The following is a 24,148-nucleotide window of genomic DNA, read 5'->3' on the forward strand; positions in this document are numbered from 1 at the left end:
TTAACCCAAATCTCTAATTTATTCGACAGAACATATAGTTATAATCTATAATTACAAGTATTTTATCTATCAAAATATATGTAATTGATATAAAACAATTTTCCTTAAAAGGTGAAGGGCACCGTGCTAAGTCATCCACCATGGCTATTGTCACGGCCCTCCCGATCGCACCAACGATCACCGTGCGGCGCTCGCCACGTCACCAAGGCACCATGCCAGCCTACAAAGAACCTGGGACAAAACAACCCAAGAAAACAAGCAAGCAAAGATGCCTATCAAATAAACAAGGCATACAAGCATACAAGCATCATCAAAGACATCATATCCAGGGTCCAAGGAGTCCCACCCGCTAACACACCAATATACAAGGAATTATGAGCCTAAGACAGGAACATAGAGAGAAAAGATAAACTCTCAATAGAAACGAACCAAGTTACACCATGAGCCCACATGACATAGCCAAGACATTCATTCAACCCAAAGAATGAAGACGAACAAGCCCCTAAGAGCTAGCTTCTCTCCTTAAGACAAACTCTCTCTTCTAGTTCCCTAGCTGCCCTTTACCAAGAGGAAGGAGGGGGGTATATATAGTCAAACCCCATCCATGGATAAGGACACCAAGCCTTTGATCCAACGGCTGAGGTGTGCTAAGTTGTCTCATCACAACAAGCACAGTGCTATAGTATGAGAAAACACACTGCTATAGTATCCCAGACTCATCCGGCCACCACCAGGATCGTGCTACAGTCCCGCGAACCGGCACTGTTCACCTGCTCGGTAACTGTCTCGGTATCACCCAGCCAACGCGCCCCAACCTGTCGGTAGCATCCGCCTGTCAACCCAGTGCGCCGATGTTTATGTAAAAAAAAATTGCATGTCCTGATTCAAATCGAATAAAAAATTTAAAAAATTACATACAGTCAAATCCTAATCGAATTATGACAACATGTGGTTAAAATAAATAAATTTCATCATATTTGGATATATTTAAAATAAGTCTAGAAGACATTTTTGAGATAATCTAAACAAATTTAGAATTTGAAGATCATCCGAAAGCACAGATCTCGAGGTGATCTAAAATATCCAAAATCATAAGATCAGCCTAGAGCATAGATTTCGAGACGATCTAAAATATCCAAATCACAAGATCAACCGAGAGCACAGATCTCGAGCCGATCTAAAATATTTAAATTACAAGATCAACCGAGAGCACAGATCTCGAGGTGATCTAAAATATCCAAATCATAAGATCAACATAGAGCATAGATCTCAAGGCAATCTAAAATATTTAAATCGCAAGATCAGCCTAGAGCATAGATCTCGAGGCAATCTAAAATATTTAAATCTCAAGATCAACCGAGAGCACAGATCTCGAGCCGATCTAAAATATTTAAATCACAAGATCATCCGAGAGCACAGATCTCGAGGCGATCTAAAATATACAAAATCATAAGATCAGCCTAGAGCATAGATCTCGAGACGATATAAAATATCCAAATCACAAGATCAACCGAGAGCACAGATCTCGAGCCGATCTAAAATATTTAAATCACAAGATCAACCGAGAGCACAGATCTCGAGCCGATCTAAAATATCTAAATCATAAGATCAGCATAGAGCACAGATCTCAAGACAATCTAAAATATTTAAATCGCAAGATCAGCCTAGAGCATAGATCTCGAGGCAATCTAAAATATTTAAATCACAAGATCAACCGAGAGCACAGATCTCGAGCCGATCTAAAATATTTAAATCATTAGATCATCCGAGAGCACAGATCTCGAGGCGATCTAAAAGATCCAAAATCATAAGATCAGCCTAGAGCATAGATCTCGAGACGATCTAAAATATTCAAATCACAAGATCAACCGAGAGCACAGATCTCGAGCCGATCTAAAATATTTAAATCACAAGATCAGCCGAGAGCACAAATCTCGAGGCGATCTAAAATATCCAAATCATAAGATCAGCATAGAGCATAGATCTCAAGGCAATCTAAAATATTTAAATCGCAAGATCATTCTAGAGCAAAGATCTCGAGGCAATCTAAAATATTTAAATCGCAAGATCAGCCGAGAGCACATATCTCAAGGCAAAATATAAATTACAAAATTGCCCCTGAGATCATATCTTGAAGAAAAAATGCAAATTACAAAATTGCCCTTGAGAACATATCTTGAGGCAAAATGCAAATTACAACATTGCCCTCGAGAGCACATATCTCGAGGCAATCACAAATCTTAGGATAACCCAAATACATATCCCGAGGCAATCCTAACATATCGAGGCAACCTGAGAAATGCATATCCCGAGGCAAAACCGGATTTTATTACCTTAATTAAAATTTGAAAATTTAATTAAAATTTTAAATTTGATTTTGAAAATTTAAATTTTTAATTTGATTGTTATCTTTTAATCTCTTGACTTGGTCTGCGAAGAGGGTTATGATTTTACGGGTGGCGTTTGGATTGTGAAGATAAGATTAAAGAAATCTTGGGCAAGGTTGGAAGGCTCAACAAAAAAATGCTCGAGACGTTCGAAAGAAAAGCGTGACGAAGCCAAAAAAAAAAGAAATAGAGGAAAGAAGAAAAAAAATCAGATGAGGAGAAGAAAAAAAAGAACCGCCATCCAGCCGCTCGTTGCTCGCCATCACCGCTGTCAGCCGGTCGTCGTCTGTCGCTGAGTGGGTCGAGATAATGCCGCCAAGCAGCTTGACACCGTTGCTGCTGCTCACTACCGTTGTTGCTTGAGTGGCTGAGATAATGCCACCAAGCAGCTTGACGCCGTCACTGCTAATGCTCATGTTGATGCCGCCGTCACCATAATTGCTGCCAACTGAAAAGAAGAAGGAGAAGATAGAGGGAAGAAGCCAAAGCCCTTGGCAGATTAAAAAGATTAAAAAAAAAGAAAACAAAAAAGAAAACAAAAAAAAGAGAAATAAAATTAGAAGATAAGAAAAATAAAAAATCAGAAGAAAGATAAATGAAGAAAAAAAAAACACATGCATGCACATACATGCATTTCCTCTCCCTCGTGCTCTATCTTTCCCATGGGCAAGAACTCAAACATTCTCAATCTCTCTCCTTTTTTATCATCTTCTCCGCCAAAAACCCTGGATCTGATCGGCAACAGAGACGACGACACCTTCTACAACCATCACCTTTGAAACATCATGAACACGCCTGAGCATGACTAGTTGTTGCACTTTGGCTTGGTGATGGTGTTCTGTTCGTTGAGCTATTAATTTGCCCTCCCGTTTTCATGAGCAAGACCCAAATGATGATATAGGCCTCAGGTGTTCAAGAAAGATCTAGAGTTGATTCCAGCCTTTCGGGGAGATGCAACAAATAAATAATCCATGCTAAGCTTATCATGAAGACATTAACAAGGCCATTCAAAAGATGATGTGCAAATAATTGATCAAACACATGATAATATTTATGAAGGTAAATTTGATGCTGAGAACTCTTGCCACAATGAAAGACATCTCTGGTATTGAAGAAGATATAGAAAAGACGGAAAGAGATAGCCAAGTGGAGTCACATTTCAAGCAAAGGACAACACTCACTAAGAGTCTGAACAAAAGATAATGAAGGTATTTAGTTGTGTGATGCTTAGTGTTGCAGTGCATATGTGTTTAGAGTGATGCGATCGACACCCAAAGAGAAGAAGGGCACATCTTATCTTGAGTCTCTAATATAGAAGGATCCAAGTGGGAATGGCCGAGAGAGTGCTCTATTTTCTGTTGCATTTTACCTGGTGCCAGCTTTGGAAGCATACGTCTTCTGGTATGATAAATGAGTAGCCAACCATATATGAACTTGTTAATGAAAAGGGTAAAGTGAGGATAATAGCCATCATATGCATCAATAACAAATCCAAGATGAATTCCAATCTGTGAGGACAAGAATCTCAGACTAAAAATTTTGAAGTCAATTCAGCCAGAGGAGGAGAGATAAAAAAAAAAAGAAAAAAAGGAAAAAAAAGAAAAAAAAGCTGAAAAAAATAGGTATAAGGTTTCTTTCTCCTCCCCCATAATATATATATATATATATAAAGAAGAAGAAATCACTACCACCGTTCGTCGCCATTGCCTTGCTACTTGATGCTATAGTCACTATCGCCACTTGCTGTGTTCGTCATTGAAGCCACCGGCATGGTGGAGTGGCTGAGATAATGTCGCCAACCATGCCGTTGTTATTACTGTTGCTGCTTGCTGTTTTTTTGTCGTTTGATGCTCACCGTTGTCATGTTGCTATTACCGCCATGCTTCTCTTTCTCTTGCTGAAACCATCACTTCTGGTTTGTTGCTGGTGATCCATAACTGTTGAATATGAGCAGAACTTGTTTGGTGTGAAGTTGGCAGAGCACAGTCAGATTTATGGACTATTGAATGAATTCGGCGTTGAGGACTGATTTCAGTAGCTCAGTGTTTGCATGAGAAGAATGTTAACTATTCATACACAGTGTTTTGTACGAGCATGGCAAATCAGCCTACTTATCTTAATTGTTTTTTGTCTACTTTATTTTGAATCCTTGTTTTGTGTGTTGCTTTATCTTATTATAAGTATGTAAGCTTTGTCTTTGTATTACCAGTGAGAGAAAGTAAGATGAACTTCATCTATTTCCGTTCTTTCCTCTTGCACCTGATATATCTCTTCATAATCAAACATTGGTATCAGAAAATTAGGTTGGAAGGTGATGGCATCAAGCAGCAACGCCATGGTCAATGTATCTCAGCCTGTGGTGCCGTTATGCAATGGAGAGGCGTACGATCATTGGAGCACACTCATGAGAGCCCTGTTTAAATCACAGGAGGTGTGGGATGTTGTCAAAAAAGGGTTTGATGACAAGGATGCTGTTGAAGCTCGGGTTAAGGAGAATCGCAAGAAAGATTCTAAAGTTCTCTTTCTCATCCTTCAGTCTGTTGATCGGCCGGTGTTCTCGCGTGTGAAGAATGCTACAACGTCTAATCAAGCGTGGTTGAGCCTACATAAGGAGTTTCAAGTTTCCTCCAAGTACGTCACGGTGAGGAGGCAACGCTTGCGGCACTAGTTTGAAACTATTCTGATGATGGCCAATGAGTCTGTTAAGGACTACGTCTCAAGAGACCTTGAGGTGGTGAATGAGTTTCAGGCTTATGGAGGAGAAGTTGATGACGCGGCTGTGGCAGCAAAGGTGTTGCGAACGTTGTTGCCAAAGTTCGATCATGTAGTTGCCACCATTGAAGAAGTACAGGATTTGGATAAGCTCACGATTGATGAGCTTAGCGGGTCTTTGTTAACTCATGAAGATCGTATCAATTGAACTCAGAATGGAACTGATGTTCGAGCTCTACAGGTGAGTACTGAGGGCTCTAATGTTTTTAGCACTTAGTTCCTGCAGGACGGCAACAAATCCAGAGATGCTGATCGGTAACAAGGAGGCAGAGGTCGAGGCAGAGGTGCATTTTGTGGAAGAGGAAGATGTAGAGGACGATCTACTGATTTCTCAAGTACAAGTGGAGATATGAAGATGCAGAACAAAAGCACAATTCCGTGCTACAATTGCAAATGATTCGGTCACAAAAAGGCTCAATGTTGGTCCAAGGTGAAGGAAAGCAACATGGTGGAGCAAAATGAGGTAACCAATCTGTTTATGGTTAAAAATGCAGCCAACTCAGAGCAAGGAAGTGTGTGGATTGTCGACAATGGTTACTCAAACCACATGTCGGGTGAACGTGGGCTCTTTCACCAATTGGAGGAGACTCGAGGAGAATCTATGAGGCTTGGTGACAACAAAGAGCTTCAAGTAGGGGGCAGAGGGAGTGTAATTCTCAATACACACTCCGGGAAGGCAAGGGTACTGAGAGATGTTCAGTATGTTCCACACTTGGCCCATAACTTGCTTAGTGTGGGACAGTTAATGAGAACAGGCTATGTTGTCTCATTTGATGAAGAAAGCTGTTTAATCAAAGATAAGAAGTCAGGAGCTGTGGTGGCCAAAGTATTGATGACAAAACACAATATGTTTCTATTGGGAATAGAAGAAGTTGCAAGTGTTCTTGTAGCTGAAAATGATCAAAAGATGACTACATTATGGCACAAACGTTATGGCCATTTACACTGGCAAGGCTTGAGGACTTTGCATGATGATGGGCTTGTGATTGGGCTTCCAAATGTTGGCAAAAAGGAGGTATGTTGTGAAAGCTGCATTATTAGTAAGCATGTTAGACATGCTTTCTCTGGGAAAGCTGAGAGATTATCCAAAAATCCTCTTGATTTAGTGCATGCGGACATATGCGGTCCAATGCAAGAAGAATCATTAGGGGGGAGTCTTTATTTTCTGCTATTTGTAGATGATTACACCCGTTACAACTGGGTGTATTTCATCAAAAGAAAGTCCCAAGTGTTTGAAGAGTTTGTAAAGTATAAGAAGCTAGTTGAAAGGCAGCTTGAAAGGAAGTTGAAATGTCTAAGAAGTGACAGAGGAGGTGAGTTCATAGGAGCTAAGTTTCTAAAGTTTTGTGAAGATGAAGGCATCAGAAGAGAGATGACAACACCTTATACACCTGAACTAAATGGTGTCGTGGAGAGGAAAAACCGCACTATAGTTGAAATGGCTCGTTACATCATGAAGGAGAAGAGTGTTCCAAATTTTCTATGGGCAGAGGCAGTCTCAACGGCTGTTTATTTAGTTAACCGAGCTCCAACAAAGTCACTTGATGGAAAAACACCATATCATGCTTTGAATGGTGTCAGGCCCATAGTGAAGCACCTACGTATTTTTGGGTGTATTGCCTATTCATGAGTAGAGTCACAGCATCGACAGAAGCTTGATCCCAAGTCTATAAAGTGTGTGTTTATTGGGTATTGCATTGTCTCTAAAGCCTACAGGCTTTTTAATCCTGTTACTGGCAAGGTATTAGTAAATAAAAGCGTGGAGTTTGATGAAAATTCCAGCTGGCCTTGGGGTAGTCCAGCTCACAATCAACAAACATTTGTCTTTGATGGACTTGAAGATACTGAAGATACTGAAGATGGTGATCATGAACAAGTGCAAGTTGAAGACTCAACGCTAATGATCTCTCACCCAAATGAAGATGAAGGAAACCATCATACTTCTGTGAGGTATAGATCTTTATGAGATATCTATGACTCTTGTTCTTTTGTCTTAAACATCTCAGACCCCAACACATTCACAGAAGCTGTAAACAAGCCTGAGTGGCGAGAAGCCATGAAGAGAGAAATTGAAGCCATACATCAAAATTCAACCTGGCATCTCACAGAGCTTCCGGAAGGAAAGAATGCAATTGGCATGAAGTGGATCTATAGAACTAAGTACCACTCAGATGGAAGGATACTCAAACACAAAGCAAGGCTTGTCGTCAAGGGATATGCACAAAAGGAGGGTATTGATTTCACTGAGACATATGCTCCCGTAGTGAGGATGGAGATAGTTCGAGTCTTCCTTGCTATTGCAGCACAACGACGTTGGCCGGTGTTCCAACTTGACGTAAAATCAGCCTTCCTCAACGGTGAACTAAATGAAGACGTATATGTACATCAACCAGAGGGTTTCATCTATAAAGGCAAGGAGAACCTCGTGTACAAGCTCGACAAGGCCTTGTATGGTTTGCGTCAGGCTCTTCGAACCTGGTATAGCAAAATAGATGAGCATTTCGTCATACAAGGTTTCAGCAGAAGCATCAGTGAACCTACATTATATAAAAGGAGTGGAAATGGTGCAGAAGTGTTGTTCGTTTGTCTCTATGTCGATGATATAATTTATATGGGAGGTTCTGCACAGCAAACTGAAAGTTTCAAGCTTCACATGATGGATCAATTCGAGATGACTGATCTCGGAAACCTTCATTACTTCCTTGGCCTTGAGATCCATCAAAGCAGCGAAGGTATTACTATATCACAAACTAAATATGTAGGTGATTTGTTGCACAAGTTTGGCATGGAAGGTTGTAAATATTTGGCAACTCCCATGAATGCCAATGAGAAATTGAAGCTAACTGATGGTACAAGTGAAGGAGATGCTGTGAAATACCAGAGTATGGTGGGTGGACTACTATACTTAACTCACACTCGCCCCGATTTAATCTATGCAGTCAGTTTGGTCTCACGTTTCATGTGTCGACACACCATGCAACACCAAGGAGCAGTCAAGCGCATCCTTCGCTATGTTGCTGGTACACAGACCTTGGGAGTCCATTATACTCATGAACGTGAGTTCAATTTAGTTGGCTATACGGATAGTGACTGGGCGGGGAGTATGGATGACCGAAGAAGCACTTCTGGGTGTATATTCAAGCTCGGCTCGGGTATTATCACTTGGGAATCCAAGAAGCAAAACTGCAGTGCCTTATCATCTACTGAAGCGGAGTACGTCGCAGCAGCTAGTACAGCATGCCAAGCTGTTTGGTTGAGAAGACTTTTGGGAGAATTTGGAGTATTTTCGCCTGATCCTACACTCATTTTGTGTGACAATAGCTCAGCCATCTTCATTGCTAAACATCCTGTAATGCATGGGAAAACGAAGCATATGGATATTAAGTACCATTTTCTTCGTGATCTTGTTGCTAATGAGACAATTAGGCTGGAGTATTGCAATACAAAAGTTCAGTTAACTGATATATGCACAAAAGCCTTGGGGAATCAGAGATTCATCTGTCTAAGAGATGAGCTGGGAATGAAGAAGTTCAGCTCAATGGAGGATGTTGAATATGAGTAGAACTTGTCTGGTGTGAAGTTGGCAGACCACAGTCAGATTTATGGACTATTGAATAAATTCGGCGTTGAGGACTGATTTCAGTAGCTCAGTGTTTGCATGAGAAGAATGTCAACTATTCGTACACAGTGTTTTGTACGAGCATGGCAAATCAGCCTACTTATCTTAATTGTTTTTTGTCTACTTTATTTTGAATCCTTGTTTTGTATGTTGCTTTATCTTATTATAAGTATGTAAGCTTTGTCTTTGTATTACCAGTGAGAGAAAGTAAGATTCATTTATTTCCGTTTTCTCCTCTTGCACCTGATATATCTCTTCATAATCAAACAATAACTGCAAGCGAGCCGAATTCAAGCCACCAATGGCAAAGATCCATACCGGAGATGGTCTGAATAAGCTCGAGTAACCTTCATTTGTTTCCAAGGTTTGCACGGAGCTCACAAAGTTTATCACTAAGTTTGGCCAGAAGTTGGAGACGGTGTAGAAATTCGATGCCAGACTACTTCGTCTATGTTATACTTCCCTCAAAATGAACAAGTCACTCATGAGCCATGACAGGGATACTCAGAGCCTTGTTTGTCTCACAAATTAAAAGCCTTCAATGTTGGTCTGATCTGAATTCTGAGATGAAGACTATGAGACTTAAGGAAGAGAAGACGGAGAGTCTACTGGATGAGATCCTTCACGCCATGGATTGCCTATGGATGCCTTGTTTGGCAGGACATCTCAAGTGCAAGTGAAGAAGCCCGATGGTTTAGAATCCCAAATCCATTGTGTTTTTTTTTTCAGCTATAGAGTTTCATGTTGCTGTTTATCAATAAAAAAAAATTCACGTGATTCATGCATGTATGGAAAACATGCATACTTATGTTTGTTTTTTTTTAAAATACAATCATGATGGTGGGCCATATTAATATGGTGTGGAAATGATGAAAAGCAGGCTAATAGTCTCAATACCTGCTTATAAAAATAAGAAAAAAAATCATAAAATAAAAGGCATGCACCAGTGTTATCAAACCCAGACCGGCCCGGCGGTTCGACCGGTCGACCCGGTGACCCGGTGACTAAACCGGTCCGGGTCTCTAATTAGACCGGATATGTAATCAAGCCGGTGTGACCCGGTGTGACTCGGTGTGACCCGGCCAAACCCGGTGACCCGGCCGGGTTTCAATGACCCGGGCGGGTTAATGCTTGTTTATAAAATGACATTTTCATCCTTTAATTTTTGTAACTTTTGTTATGTATTGGATTGAGTTGGTTTGATTAAATTTGAAATTTCACTATGGATTCATATGATATTGTGTTGTGTTTTTGTTATGTATGGAATATTTGAATGAGTTTGATATTAGGTTGAGTCTGTTATGTCATGTAGAGCTTGAATTTTTGAAATTTTTATTATGTATCGGTTTTAACTTTTTATGCTTGTCATGTATTTTTTTACAATTTATTTTTTTGTCCCTTCAAATTATTTATTTGATAACAAATAATAAATAAATGTTATATATTATTATAGAATTAAAAAAACTAATTTATAATTTTAAAAAAATAATATTTAAAAAAATAATTTTTATTAACCCCAAGATTGACTCGAATGACCCAGCGGTTGAACCGAGTTGACCCGAGACCCGAAGCCTAGACCGGGTCGATGTCCGGGCCGGTTTTGATAACATTGGCATGCACCATAAAAAAAAATATAAAAAAAAAATGATGAATGAAAATGATAATAATAAAATAATAAAAATGAGAAGCCTAAAGGCCCACCATACATGCACCTGTGTATGAAAAAAAAAATTTATATAAAAATATATATAAAAAGAATAAAAAGTGAGAAGTATGCACATGTGCATGACAAAATAATGAGGTAAAAAAATGATGAGTCAAAATAAAATAAAATAATGAGAAGCATGATATACATGCATACGTATGCTTGCATGTATGCATGCATGCTCACACATCTAAAAGTCAGGATCACCATGCATGAGAGCTTGGAGATGGAGACAATGATTGTTGGTTAATTAATGATCTTGTTGGTGATGAAATTTATGTAACTGGTGAGAAGGGGAGATATTGCAAAGAATTAACCGTAAACATAGTGATTCCTTCATGATCATAATGCTATCCCGGAGCATGCACTTTGGATATGGGTTGTTCGTTACAACGAATTACCTCCAACTTATTCCAAATAAATAATGATCAGATCCGAGCCATTCATGCCTCTTCTCTGCCGCCATTCCCTCTTTAATGGTCTAATGGTCTGATAAGAAACCAATACATGTGATGATTGCAAAAAAGTTGTCTGTAATTTGTGGTTATGGAGATATTTATGGAGATATTGGCAAGGGCCGTGCATTGCTAGCTGATAGGCACTGCGCGCCTGTGAGTAGTGTCGATACAATAATCTCAAGATCACTAAACATATTGAGTTGATGATGGCATCATGTAAAGTTACAATTCTCAGAAAGAAGATGTTCAAAAGGAAGGAAAAAAAAGATACATATAAAGGAGGTTAATCTTCTGTCACAATCCTAATGCTAACAAGGAGAAGACCGTGGAAATTCGTGATTCCATTCACGAGCATTTGATATTTGGAAATGTCTACAGGTTGCTTATATGAACATGAAGCCCTGCAGGATTCTTCATCTTTGATTAAAGGAATTCCATGTAACTCAATGAATGGTGATTAAATATTCATTTCAAACGTGCTCATTTCTCACCAAACATATATATGCAAATAAAAAAAAATGAATGAAGAAGCATGGGCCCATCATAAAAAAAAGGAGACCCACATGCAAGTGAATGAGAAGCATGCATATTCATATCCATGTTTAAAATTTTAAAAAAATAATAATAAAAAGGGCTCCCACACCATGAAAGAGACACATATGCCAACCAGTCAACCACCAAATGAATAAAAAAAATAATAAAAAATTTAGAAGCATGCATGACAAAAAAAAATATGCAAACATGCTTAATTGACAGAAAAAATATATATATAAAAACAAAATTTCAAAAGAACAAATCCGGGTATCATTTGATTTTAAAAGAGTAGGGCCCACCATGAAGAAATATATATGGGAAGATTAAAAAAAATTATTATTATATGCATGAATGAAAAAAAATGATGACGTAAATAAAATTGAGAAGCATAATAAAAAAAAAATGAGGAGCATGTCATGCATGTTATAAAAAAAATCATTACATACATGCACATGTGCATGAGATAAAAGTTGAGAAAGCATGCATACACGTATAAATAAATAATAAAAAAATGATGAGAAGTGTGCATGCTATATACTCACATCACATGCCCTCTAACTAAATAAATAAATAAATAAATAAATAGAATCCATTATGATAAGTGTAGATTAAAATAAAAAAATCTGGAAATGATATACCAACATATGGATAGCAGAGGAAACATGCACTGTATGCATGGAGAAAACTTATCCTGGGCCAACCAAAAATAAATAAATAAATAAAGTGCTAATCTCGAAGTAGCAACAAGGGTGCTTATCTTAAGGTGGTGACTAAATTTGTCTCAAGGCAGCAATAATATATATATATATATTTTAAGGCGGTAGCAAAGCATGCAACGCGGTGATAAGGCACAGGCAGTGGTGACTTATTCATTTTGAGATGGCGACAAAAATTAAATATATATGTATATATATGTATAAATTTTAAGGCGGTTGTGAGAAATTTATTTCAAGACAGCAATCAGGCATGCAATGTAATAATGACGCATATGGAGCGACATATCATGATATACATAATCAAAACCAAAGCAACCAAGTCAAGACTCAAGATATGAAAAGAGTTAATATTAAAAATTCATAAAAAATCAATAATTGAACTCAGTGGTCTGAGGACATCAAAAGTCAAAGACCCAAAGAGCTTCACAAGTCAATATTTGAAAATCGTATAAATCGACAATTGAACTCAATGGTCACAGGACATCAAAAGTCGAAGACCCAAAGAGCTTCACAAGTTAATATTAAAAAATCCTTATAAATCGACAATTGAACTCAGAAGTCTCAAGACATTATAAGTCAACGACCCAAAGAGTTTCACAAGTCAAGAAGGAATGTTTTACAAGCATAAAAGCCGAAGCTTATGAAAAAATCAAAGTCAAGTCTATGGTTTATATCAACATGGAGAAGTCATAACTTGAAATTCAAATCAAACTCAAGATGCAAATCAAATCTAAAATGCAAAATGTCCAAGACACAAGTTCGAATACAAGCCCATAAGTCAAGATGATTGTCAAGATGATTCTAAATTCCTTGTATTTTCAATACAATCCATGAATCCATATTTATTGAAATGAATGAAGATTGATTCCTTATTCACACTTATTTCTTAATCGGAGGTTCCTGAGACAATGTCCAGGGTAATTAACATTAAGGGCTTGCCCTAATAGAAGTCATGTACCCATAATCCCTTGAAGTCATAAAAATTAAATTTGATTTGTGATCCATGCTTTTTAACCGGTCACATCCTAATCAAAGGCCGGGTGGAAAGAAAGGAGCCCACAGCCGATGCCTATCGGTAGTCAATCTGGCTCTCGGCCGCCTCTCTCGGTAATGACACTCGGTAACGCCCATGTGTCCAGCGTCACGCTGGCTCACGGCTGGCTAAGAGCTCCCACTCAACCCGCCTAATCCGCTGATCGACCGTACAAGTCCATGCCGACCATACAGCCAATACTAATGCCGATCTGGCTCATTTGGCCCATACTTAGCCAAATATTGGTCCCTTGACCTGTGATCATCCGATCATACCGGTCCCTTGGTTGTGATCCCATGGCTACGCGCATCACGCTATGCGCGCTGCACGGCGAGCTCTCGGTAAAGCGTGGCACCATGCCCGCGCACCCCTCGCTCGGCACTTCTTGGCTGAGATTCTCGATTATGCGAAGCAGCGACTCGCATACAGGCCACCAGACGACTAACGTCTTGTTTGGACTTGGATTTTGACCCATCTTAGCTTCATCGGTCATCCTCCCTTGGCACGGAATCACCCTCTGCCGAGCGCATAAGGTAAAACCCTTACAAACCACCCCCATTAGAGAAAGTTCGACGCCCTCATCGAACGGGGTTAAGGGTTTACAATAACCTTATACAGCCAAACTAGCATTATTAGTCGATTTCCCACGGAAATTCCATAGGATATCTCCTTTGATCTACATCACCTTAAACTTCCAAACTTAGGGTTTATCCCCAAAGTGGAGTTTTGAGGTCAATCACCGGACTTCAATGTCATCAGTCCGCCGACGATGTCTTGACACCATGACATGAGGAATCCGTTCCACACGTCAATACTACCACAGTCCACTGGCTCTCGCATTACCCTCGTTGCCTCCAATGGAATAGTAGGGTCACAAAACTTGCCCTCGGCCAAGCAACCTATGCCCGTTCCCACCTAATCTCAGCCAAGCATACTGCCCTTGCCTTTGCCCCTTCCCCGGCCAGACAAGCTGCCCATACTCCTGTCTTTCCTGCGGTCTGGAAATCACTTGCTCCTACCAACCAAGTTCCCCTACTTCCATTACATTTGCTCTAGCAAAGGGACTAAACAACCTTAATTGCCACAAAGGGCAATTACAAATTACAACGAAGGGGTGACTGCCCCCATGGTTTCATACAAAAAGAGGTGTCAAAACGTACATGACTCAAAAGAGCATGACTCTTTTGACATATAAACACCTTGATACACCCTAGCAACAAGATAATGGGGCTTCATTCCCTGTCCTCGCGGTTTCCATCACATTGAACCCAAGCGGACAGTGGATCCCTCGGAGGATGGCACGCTCTCGTGGCCGTCATTACAGACTGGTATGATCGCCATCTTCCCCTTCGAATCCCATGTAGCCTGGCTAGGACCAGCATCATCATGGCGGCCTGGTGAAGGAGATCTCACCGCCAGGGGAAGAGGCTCCTCCTGAGTCTCCTCCATTCCATGAGCCCTCTTGCGGTACCACTTCTGTGTCTTAACTCGCCAAATGTTAGCTCTCATCACACGTTTCCTTGGCCTAGTCATTGTCTCTTGGGCTCCCGACGACCTCGATGATAGGGTCGCCCCTAACTCGGCTGTAAAAGCCCAGACCTCCACAACTAGAACCTGCATGGAGTGCTCGATTATAGACCCATGCATATCAAGATCCATCAACCTAGTGTACATGGATCGGATGGGTGCTTCATCATCACCGTCGCATAAGCAACCTAGGGTATCCTCGAACCACACCAGCGTTTGTTCGATGAGCTCCACGCGGGCTTCCAACGTAGCCAGCCTCTCTGCTATTGTTTTAACCATCAGAATAATGGTCCTGTCTTGCTTCCTTGCTCAGCAGTAACCTATCACTGGCAGCACCGATCTCCTTTGGTGGGGGAACACAAAGGCTTTGATACCAACTGTCATGGCCCTCTCGATCGCACCAACGATCATTGTGCGGCGCTCACCACGCCACCAAGGCGCCAAGCCAGTCTACAAAGAACCTGGGACAAAACAACCCAAGAAAACAAGCAAGCAAGGATGCCTATCAAGTAAACAAGGCATACAAGCATACAAGCATCATCAAAGACATCATATCCAGGGTCCAAGGAGTCCCACCCGCCAACACACCAAGATACAAGGAATTATGAGCCTAAGACAGGGACATAGAGAGAAAAGATAAACTCTCAATAGAAACGAACCAAGTTACACCATGAGCCCACATGACATAGCTAAGACCTTCATTCAACCCAAAGAATGAAGACGAACAAGCCCCTAAGAGCTAGCTTCTCTCCTTAAGCCAAACTCTCTCTTCTAGTTCCCTACCTGCCCTTTACCAAGAGGAAGGGAGGGGAGGGGGGTATATATAGTCAAACCCCATCCATGGATAAGCACATCAAGCCTTTGATCCAACGGCTGAGATATACTAAGTTATCTCATCACAATAAGCACAGTGCTACAGTGCGAGAAAACACATGCTATAGTGTCCCAGACTCATCCGGCCACCATCAAAATTGTGCTACAGTCTCGCGCAATGGCACTGTTCACCTGCTTGGTAACTGTCTCGGTATCACCCGACCAACGCGCCCCATCCTACTGGTAGTGCTTGCCTGTCATCCCAGTGTGCCGATGCCTATCGGTAGTCAGTCTGGCTCTCGGCCGCCTCTCTCGGTAATGACACTCGGTTACGCCTATGCGTCCCGCGTCACGCCGGCTCACGGCTGGCTAAGAGCTCCCGCTCAGCCCGCCCAATCCGCTGATCGACCGTACAAGTCCATGCCGACCGTACAGCCAATACTAATGCCGATTTGGCTCATTTGACCCATACTTAGCCAAATATTGGTCCCTTGACCTATGATCATCCGATCATACCGGTCCCTTGGTCGTGATCCCAAGGCCACGCGCATCACGCCATGCACGCTACATGGCGAGCTCTCGGTAACGCGCGACACCATGCCCGCGCACCCCTCGCTCGACACTCCTGAGCTGGGATTCTAGATCATGCGAGGCAGCGACTGGCATATAGGCCATTGGACGACTAACGTCTTGTTTGGACTTGGATTTTGACCCATCTTGGCTTCATCGGTCATCCTCTCTCGACACGGAATCATCCTCCGCCGAGCGCATAAGGTAAACCCTTACAGCTATGATCTCTCTCTATGGTTACGAGGTAGAGCGAAAAAAGTGCAGTTAGAAGAGATTGCTAATATATTTATGTAAAAATCCCAATTTTTTTTTACAATGTTTTATTAAACATAATTGTGCAAATGTATGCCGGAAATTTGAAAATAAATTAATTCATCATTTATTATCCACTGTCTATACCAATAATCTCTCTAATGTAGATGACATCATTTTACATCAAACCAACATGAATCCATGCAGTAGATAACATTGAATTAAAATGGGCGACATATATTCATATAAGTGGTTATTGCTTCAAATAGTAAATTATTTTATTATTAATTAAGACACGAAAGCAATAATAATTCTTGTGTCGGACGATGGGTAGCTCTAACTCTACTATTAACAATTGTAAATAAATGTAAACTCAAGTTGGTATTAGCGGTCATAAATAAATCAACAAACTTGAATTCATAAAATAATTTTCAATTGCTATTGATAAACATAGTTTTATTAGTAAAGATCTTTTACTTAAATACAAGTTCCAAATTACAAACTATTATTACAATTTATTTCAATTTATTTTAACCTCAACAAATCACAATTTACTTTAACCATAACTAATCCATTTCATCGATCTTAGCATACTAGGATCATTTTTCAACTAGTCTATATGGATCTAGTTGAGATTTACTCTTTAACTTCTTGTTTAAGAAGACATTGCGATACTCTTTCATATTTACGCTACTATATCGAGCTGGTTTTTCAATTGATATTAATTCTGACAAAGGAGCATATGTATCAGACTCTTTTCTTTTTCCTGGGCTGAAGAATGTACCGATTGATACTCTTGATTCTTCATTAGAGTTAGCCACCACTCTGTGTTGTACACTCTTATATTCATCGTTGGAGATAATCTGAAAGGGGAAAAAAAATTGAAAGCAAAGATGTTTTCACTTGCATTATCATTAAAAATAGATAATTATTGCACTATTGTACAAAATATTTATTTATATATTTTATAAATCAATGATATTTATTGATAGATTTCTTTTGGTCCAAAAGCCAATTAAAATATTTTATTAAAAAAATATTCATCCCTACCCATCCTCCAAATAAATTCCATGCTACACTACTTTAAGTCGATTTTTATTTATGATTAGGGATGAAATATTCACAACGCTTGAGACTAAAAAAAATTTCCAAATCAAAACCTATTTAAAGTTCTCAAACCTAAACTCATTCCAAACGCTAATTTTGTCCCGTTTAGTATTTGAATTAAAAAAAAAAAATCACATATCTACACAAAATTAATACTAATTTACTTCAAATAGTCATATGATCAAACCTAGTAAATTTTAGCATATATATTGATCTCCAACACTTCTTTAAAAATAACTTAACATAATTTTGTACATAAATAAATTCTTATAAATTACTTAATATTTGTTAATATAAAAAAATAACATCATCTATTTTATTTATATAATTTAAATTATTAAGAAAAATCAGTATTAACTTCTAAGATTGTGGAATTCATGATTACTAAATGAAATCATCAATGTGTCACTATAAAAGCTAACAAATAATATCAATTAATTTATATAGAGTAGGATATGAATACAAATATTGCAAAACAATAAGCTATTTCGGTTGCCTCAAAAAAATTGAACAACTAAAAAATACCAAAAATATTCAAGACTTCAAACTTGCCACCATGTAATAATACAAGAGAGATAATTTATTTTCTACCTTTGAGTTGAATATGAAAAATCTCTACATGGCTTAAATATTTAAAGTAATATAAATCTTAAAAGAAGGAAATGTCAAAATTAAAGTAGCATGGCTAAAGGCTTCCAAATAATAATAAGGGTAACTGATTAAGTATTGCCAAATATGTTCATAGGTATAAGTATAAAAAAAGTGCACACATGTATACATATAGAATACTTAATTACTATATGTATATACGATTTCTGATACCCAGAGGTCAAATCCAAAATATATCCATACCCATTCGGGTTTTAATTTTAAATATTAAACGTGGCCCAATTTTTAATAGAGGTTTTTTTTTTTATCATTATGGGTCCTAGCTAGTATGATTCGGTTAGACTTGATATATAACCGGATATAAATTTTAATTGAGGCATATCATATGCGCAAATGCCTTTTGCATTAATATATTAGTAATTTATTACTATTTAATAAATTATTCAAGGAGTAAAAATGCTAACTTCTCCGGTCATTAATTATCAATTTAAATTGAATTAAAATTTCAGTAAGCTCGCCTGAAATTAATCTCAAATTTGATGCATAAATTCCTATTTCACCTATCCACATGTTTCTCGTCAACATATAAGTTTGATTACCTAGTTCATGTGCCATAGAAATGAGAAAAATAAATAAATAAATAAAAAAAAACTAAACTACTTGTTTCTGACAATGAACACAAACCTGGAGGAGATCACCAACATTGACAATAAGAGCTCCAGTGATGGGTTTCACATCAACCCAACACTCATCTCTCATACTCTTCACCTGAAGCCCACCAATATTATCTTGAACCAGAACCGTTAAAATGCCCGGATCTGTGTGATCAACGAGGCCAAACGTCCGATCAGGCTCCGGGCAAGGTGGGTAGTAGTGACCAGCCATCCCTCTTCCCTCCAGACATGAAAGCTCCTCCAGCCTTCTCAGGCCCACCCCAAGCCCTTCACACATCAACCCCATCACTTCCCTTGCCACTTCTTTCACACTCTCATCCCACTTCACCAGCGCTGACCTACAAACCTCCGGGATCCGGTCTAGTTCTGTCGGACAGGACTGAAAATTAGATACAAAGTGTCTCTCCAACTAGCCGCCTCGGAGTAGAACAAGTCTTGGTTTGAGAAGTAGCTGAAGCTGCCCAGAATGGCACGTGTGTAGTATTGAGATCTGACGGCAGCAGGGAGTTCGTGGAAGGATCGGACGGCGGATATGGTGTTGTCAATGGTGGAGAGAGGGATGCCATGGTTGATGAGCTGGAAGAAGCCCCAGTCTTGGCATGCCGCGCGGATGAGATCTACTGCTATGGGTCGTGGGAGGGAGAGATCAACGATGGGGATTGAGAGTTGAGTCACGGCGGGAGTTGACAGGTGGATGTTGGGGTGGTGGAATATGGCGGGAATGAATGTGATGCCGGAGTCAACGAGGCCTTTGACTCCGGCCTTGGTCTCCTCGAACTCTTTCAGAGCGGTGGCTCGGTCTGTGGATGCCGCCATGGTCTGGTTTTCGTGATGGTTTATTCGATGCAATATTTATAAACCAAATGATGGATATGGTCAATGCTGTAATGGCGCAATAGTGATTGTTTTAAGTAATGAAAAATTTATAACTACTAGGAGAATTAATTGGTTAAAGACTTTATGTTAGCAAATGTCTTGAGTTTCACGTTTAAATATTTTTTTATTTTTTATTTTTTATTATTGCTATGACGGTTGAGATGATGTCACTTAGGATTATAAATTGATTTGCGCTAATCGTCACGTGGAGAAATGAACGGATCAACCTTGCAAATGTCCACGTTTCCAGCGGATAATTGAATCAGGCTATTCTAATAAACTTTTGCAATTTTTATTTGAAATATTCTTTTGTTAATATTTGCATGAGTGCTTGAGTAAAAAATAAATGATTATCTACAGAAAAGGAAGCGTTATTACACATGACAATGAGACTAGTGAGTTTGTTAATATTCAGGTTTAGGATGGGAAAATTTTTTGATAGGGTACCCAACTATGGAGAATTATCAGTTTGGGGTCCAAACTTTGATTTGTATCAAAATGATGACCTATCTTTAATTATGTTTCACCAATTGGGTACCCGGATAATTCCGGTCATATTTGAATGATGTGGCAGTTTGGAAATATGAGTCATCATAAAAAAATAAATGGTGCTTGCCACGTCAGCAACCCAGGTTATCTATCTCTCTCTCTCTCTTTAGCTTTCTCAAAACCTTCTCCTCCTTCCCTTCTGATCCCCTGACGTCCCAGAGCTCCTCCTCCACCAACACCACCCAACTACATCATCTCTAACATTTTCTTCACTTGGTTTACATCTCTTGACGTCCTATGAATAGCCTTCCACGGCTCTAGCTCTTAATGTCAAAAAAATTCAGTTCAAGTAAATGAGTGTTGGTCACCATTATTAATTAAAGAGCTTCTGAGAGACAGAGAGAGAGAGATAAACTTGTCTTGCTCTTCATGAATGGGACTGCAACCCAAAGCTACTCTAAAAGTGATGTTCTTGCTGAGATTGAAGACGAACGGAGGACCACGACTCGGCATGGTGGTGGCTGAACAGGTTGACTACGCCAAGCTTGCGCATTTGGACCAAGACCTGCATATAGTTGACTAATTAAAGAGCTTGAGAGAGAGAGAGAGAGAGAGATGTGACCTGGGTTGCTGACGTGGCAAGCACCATTTATTTTTTTATGCTGACTCATATTTCCGAACTGCCACATCATAAATTTCATCACCAACAAGATCATTAATTAACCAACAATCATTGTCTCCATCTCCAAGCTCTCATGCATGGTGATCCTGACTTTTAGATGTGTGAGCATGCATGCATACATGCAAGCATACGTATGCATGTATATCATGCTTCTCATTATTTTATTTTATTTTATTTTATTTTATTTTATTTTGACTCATCATTTTTTTTTACCTCATTATTTTGTCATGCATATGTGCATACTTCTCACTTTTTATTCTTTATATATATATTTTTATATAAATTTTTTTTTGTTATACACGGGTGCATGTATGGTGGGCCTTTAGTCTTCTCATTTTTATTATTTTATTATTATCATTTTCATTCATCATTTTTTTTTATATTTTTTTTTATGGTGCATGCCTTTTATTTTATGATTTTTTTTCTTATTTTTATAAGCAGGTATTGAGACTATTAGCCTGCTTTTCATCATTTCCACACCATATTAATATGGCCCACCATCATGATTGTATTTATAAAAAAAACAAACATAAGTATGCATGTTTTCCATACATGCATGAATCACGTGAATTTTTTTACTGATAAACAGCAACATGAAACTCTATAGCTGAAAAAAAACAATGGATTTGGGATTCTAAACCATCGGGCTTCTTCACTTGCACTCGGGCTTCTTCACTTGCACTTGAGATGTCCTGCCAAACAAGGCATCCATAGGCAGTCCATGGCGTGAAGGATCTCATCCAGTAGACTCTCCGTCTTCTCTTCCTTAAGTCTCATAGTCTTCATCTCAGAATTCATATCAGACCAACATTGAAGGCTTTTAATTTGTGAAACAAACAAGGCACTGAGTATCCCTGTCATGGCTCATGAGTGACTTGTTCATTTTGAGGGAAGTATAACATAGACGAAGTAGTCTGGCATCGAATTTCTACACCGTCTCCAACTTCTGGCCAAACTTAGTGATGAACTTTGTGAGCTCTGTGCAAACCTTGGAAACAAATGAAGGTTACTCGAGCTTCTTCAGACCATCTCCGGTATGGATCTTTGCCATTGGTGGCTTGAATTCGGCTCGCTTGCAGTTATTGTTTGATTATGAAGAGATATATCAGGTGCAAGAGGAGAAAACGAAAATAGATGAAGCTGATCTTACTTTCACTGGTAATACAAAGACAAAGCTTACATACTTATAATAAGATAAAGCAACATACAAAACAAGGATTCAAAATAAAGTAGACAAAAAACAATTAAGATAAGTAGGCTGATTTGCCATGCTCGTACAAAACACTATGTACGAATAGTTGACATTCTTCTCATGCAAACACTGAGCTACTGAAATCAGTCCTCAACGCCGAATTCATTAAATAGTCCATAAATCTGACTGTGCTCTGCCAACTTCACACCAGACAAGTTCTGCTCATATTCAACATCCTCCCTTGAGCTGAACTTCTTCATTCCCAGCTCATCTCTTAGACAGATGAATTTCTGATTCCCCAAGGCTTTTGTGCATATATCAGTTAACTAAACTTTTGTATTGCAATACTCCAGCCTAATTGTCTCATTAACAACATGATCACGAAGAAAATGGTACTTAATATCCATATGCTTCGTTTTCCCATGCATTGCAGGATGTTTAGCAATGAAGATGGCTGAGCTATTGTCACACAAAATGAGTGTAGGATCAGGCGAAAATACTCCAAATTCTCCCAAAAGTCTTCTCAACCAAACAGCTTGGCATGCTGTACTAGCTGCTGCGACATACTCCGCTTCAGTAGATGATAAGGTAGTGCAGTTTTGCTTCTTGGATTCCCAAGTGATAATACCTGAACCGAGCTTGAATATACACCCAGAAGTGCTTCTTCGGTCATCCATACTCCCCGCCCAGTCACTATCCGTATAGCCAACTAAATTGAACTCACGTTCATGAGTATAATGGACTCCCAAGGTCTGTGTACCAGCAACATCTTGGAGAGGCTTCTACTTCGGGATCTGAGAAAGACTTTCTCTTGGACTTGCTAACCTTCTCCTTCTTATGGGATTTCTTCCTTAACATGGCCTTCTTTTCGGACACTACTTTCTTCCCTTTAGCAATCTGGGTAACACGATCTTTGAGTGGGATCTCATCAGAACTGTGTGAACTATTTGATGTTGCAGGAGATGTTGTAACTTGTGCAGCGACATATTCAGTATCTGCAGGTACATCAGTATATTGGTGAATGTTACTCAGGAATTCACTTAGTATAGCAGCAGCCTCTTCTTCAGCACTAATGGGAGCATCCGTACTTTGTTCTCCAACAGTCTCTTCTGGTTGTTCCGGGGATACATCTTCTTCTTCAGCTTCTTCAACCCTAGCCTGTTGTTCTTCTGAACCTTCTACTTCTGGAATTGTAGTGGAGTTAGTTCATCTTCTTCATTTTTTTGGATATATGCTCCTGGAAAAGACTCACGCACCCATCTCAAGAGATTATCTCTATCTTGAACACATGTAGGCACATCCTGTGATGATGTTCTTGGTTCTACTACTTCAGCATCATGAGAAGAAACATAAGGGACAATCACTTTCATCAAATCTTCGGGTTCTTCTTCTCTTGATGGACTCCCTTCTGAATTGGTCCCTCTCATCCTTACTTCCTTAATTCGGGCAGCAATTTCTTGTGGGGTCGCAGGAGCATGGCAGACCATCCTCTTCGTCCTCATCTTTTCTCACACACTATCTTCATCTTCTTCTTCTTTTTCTCCTGATTTCAAAAACAACTTTTGGAAACAATTTGGGAAATTAGGGTTTTTATGCCCCTTGAATTAGTTATAACTTCCAAGGCATCCTTTCATATTTAAAAAAAAAAAATCTCTTTTCAAAAAAAAATAATTCGTCCTTTTTTTGAATATATATATTTTTAAATTCCTTCCCTCCCTCTTTTTTTTATTTCCTTTTTTTTTGTTTTTGATTTTTTTTAATCTTTTAGAGACATCAAGAGACTTTCACTCGTTGGGGAGTTTTGCTTGTTGACTTTATAGGTTCTTGGTCAACATATTGCTTGTTGTACCATGATATTGTACCTGTTTGATTTATCACCATGTTCAGATCTGAACTGGAGGACTCTTCTTCTTCTCTTAACACTTCATCTTTTCGAATCCACAATTTCTTGATTACAATAGTCTTCCCTCTGACTTTCCTTTTAATGATTGCATGCTCATGTCCAACTATTCTTCCACTTTTCAAGTCTTCTTTCAATTTGTTGCACTTGGGTCTTATGTGGCAAATCTCTCCACAATGAAAGCATGCATGCACTTCACTTTTTGGTTCTTCCCTTACTTTGACTTGCTTTTC

General features: G+C 39.2%; 1 pseudogene; it reads right to left on the reverse strand.

Annotated features, from left to right (window-relative positions):
- Nucleotides 1-16,882: 16,882 nt before the first annotated feature.
- Nucleotides 16,883-19,592, reverse strand: LOC120276036 (annotated as a pseudogene).
- Between the last annotated feature and the right edge of the window lie 4,556 nt (nucleotides 19,593-24,148).

Source organism: Dioscorea cayenensis, chromosome 14, assembly GCF_009730915.1.
Source record: "Dioscorea cayenensis subsp. rotundata cultivar TDr96_F1 chromosome 14, TDr96_F1_v2_PseudoChromosome.rev07_lg8_w22 25.fasta, whole genome shotgun sequence".
In the NCBI taxonomy this organism is placed as follows: domain Eukaryota; kingdom Viridiplantae; phylum Streptophyta; class Magnoliopsida; order Dioscoreales; family Dioscoreaceae; genus Dioscorea; species Dioscorea cayenensis.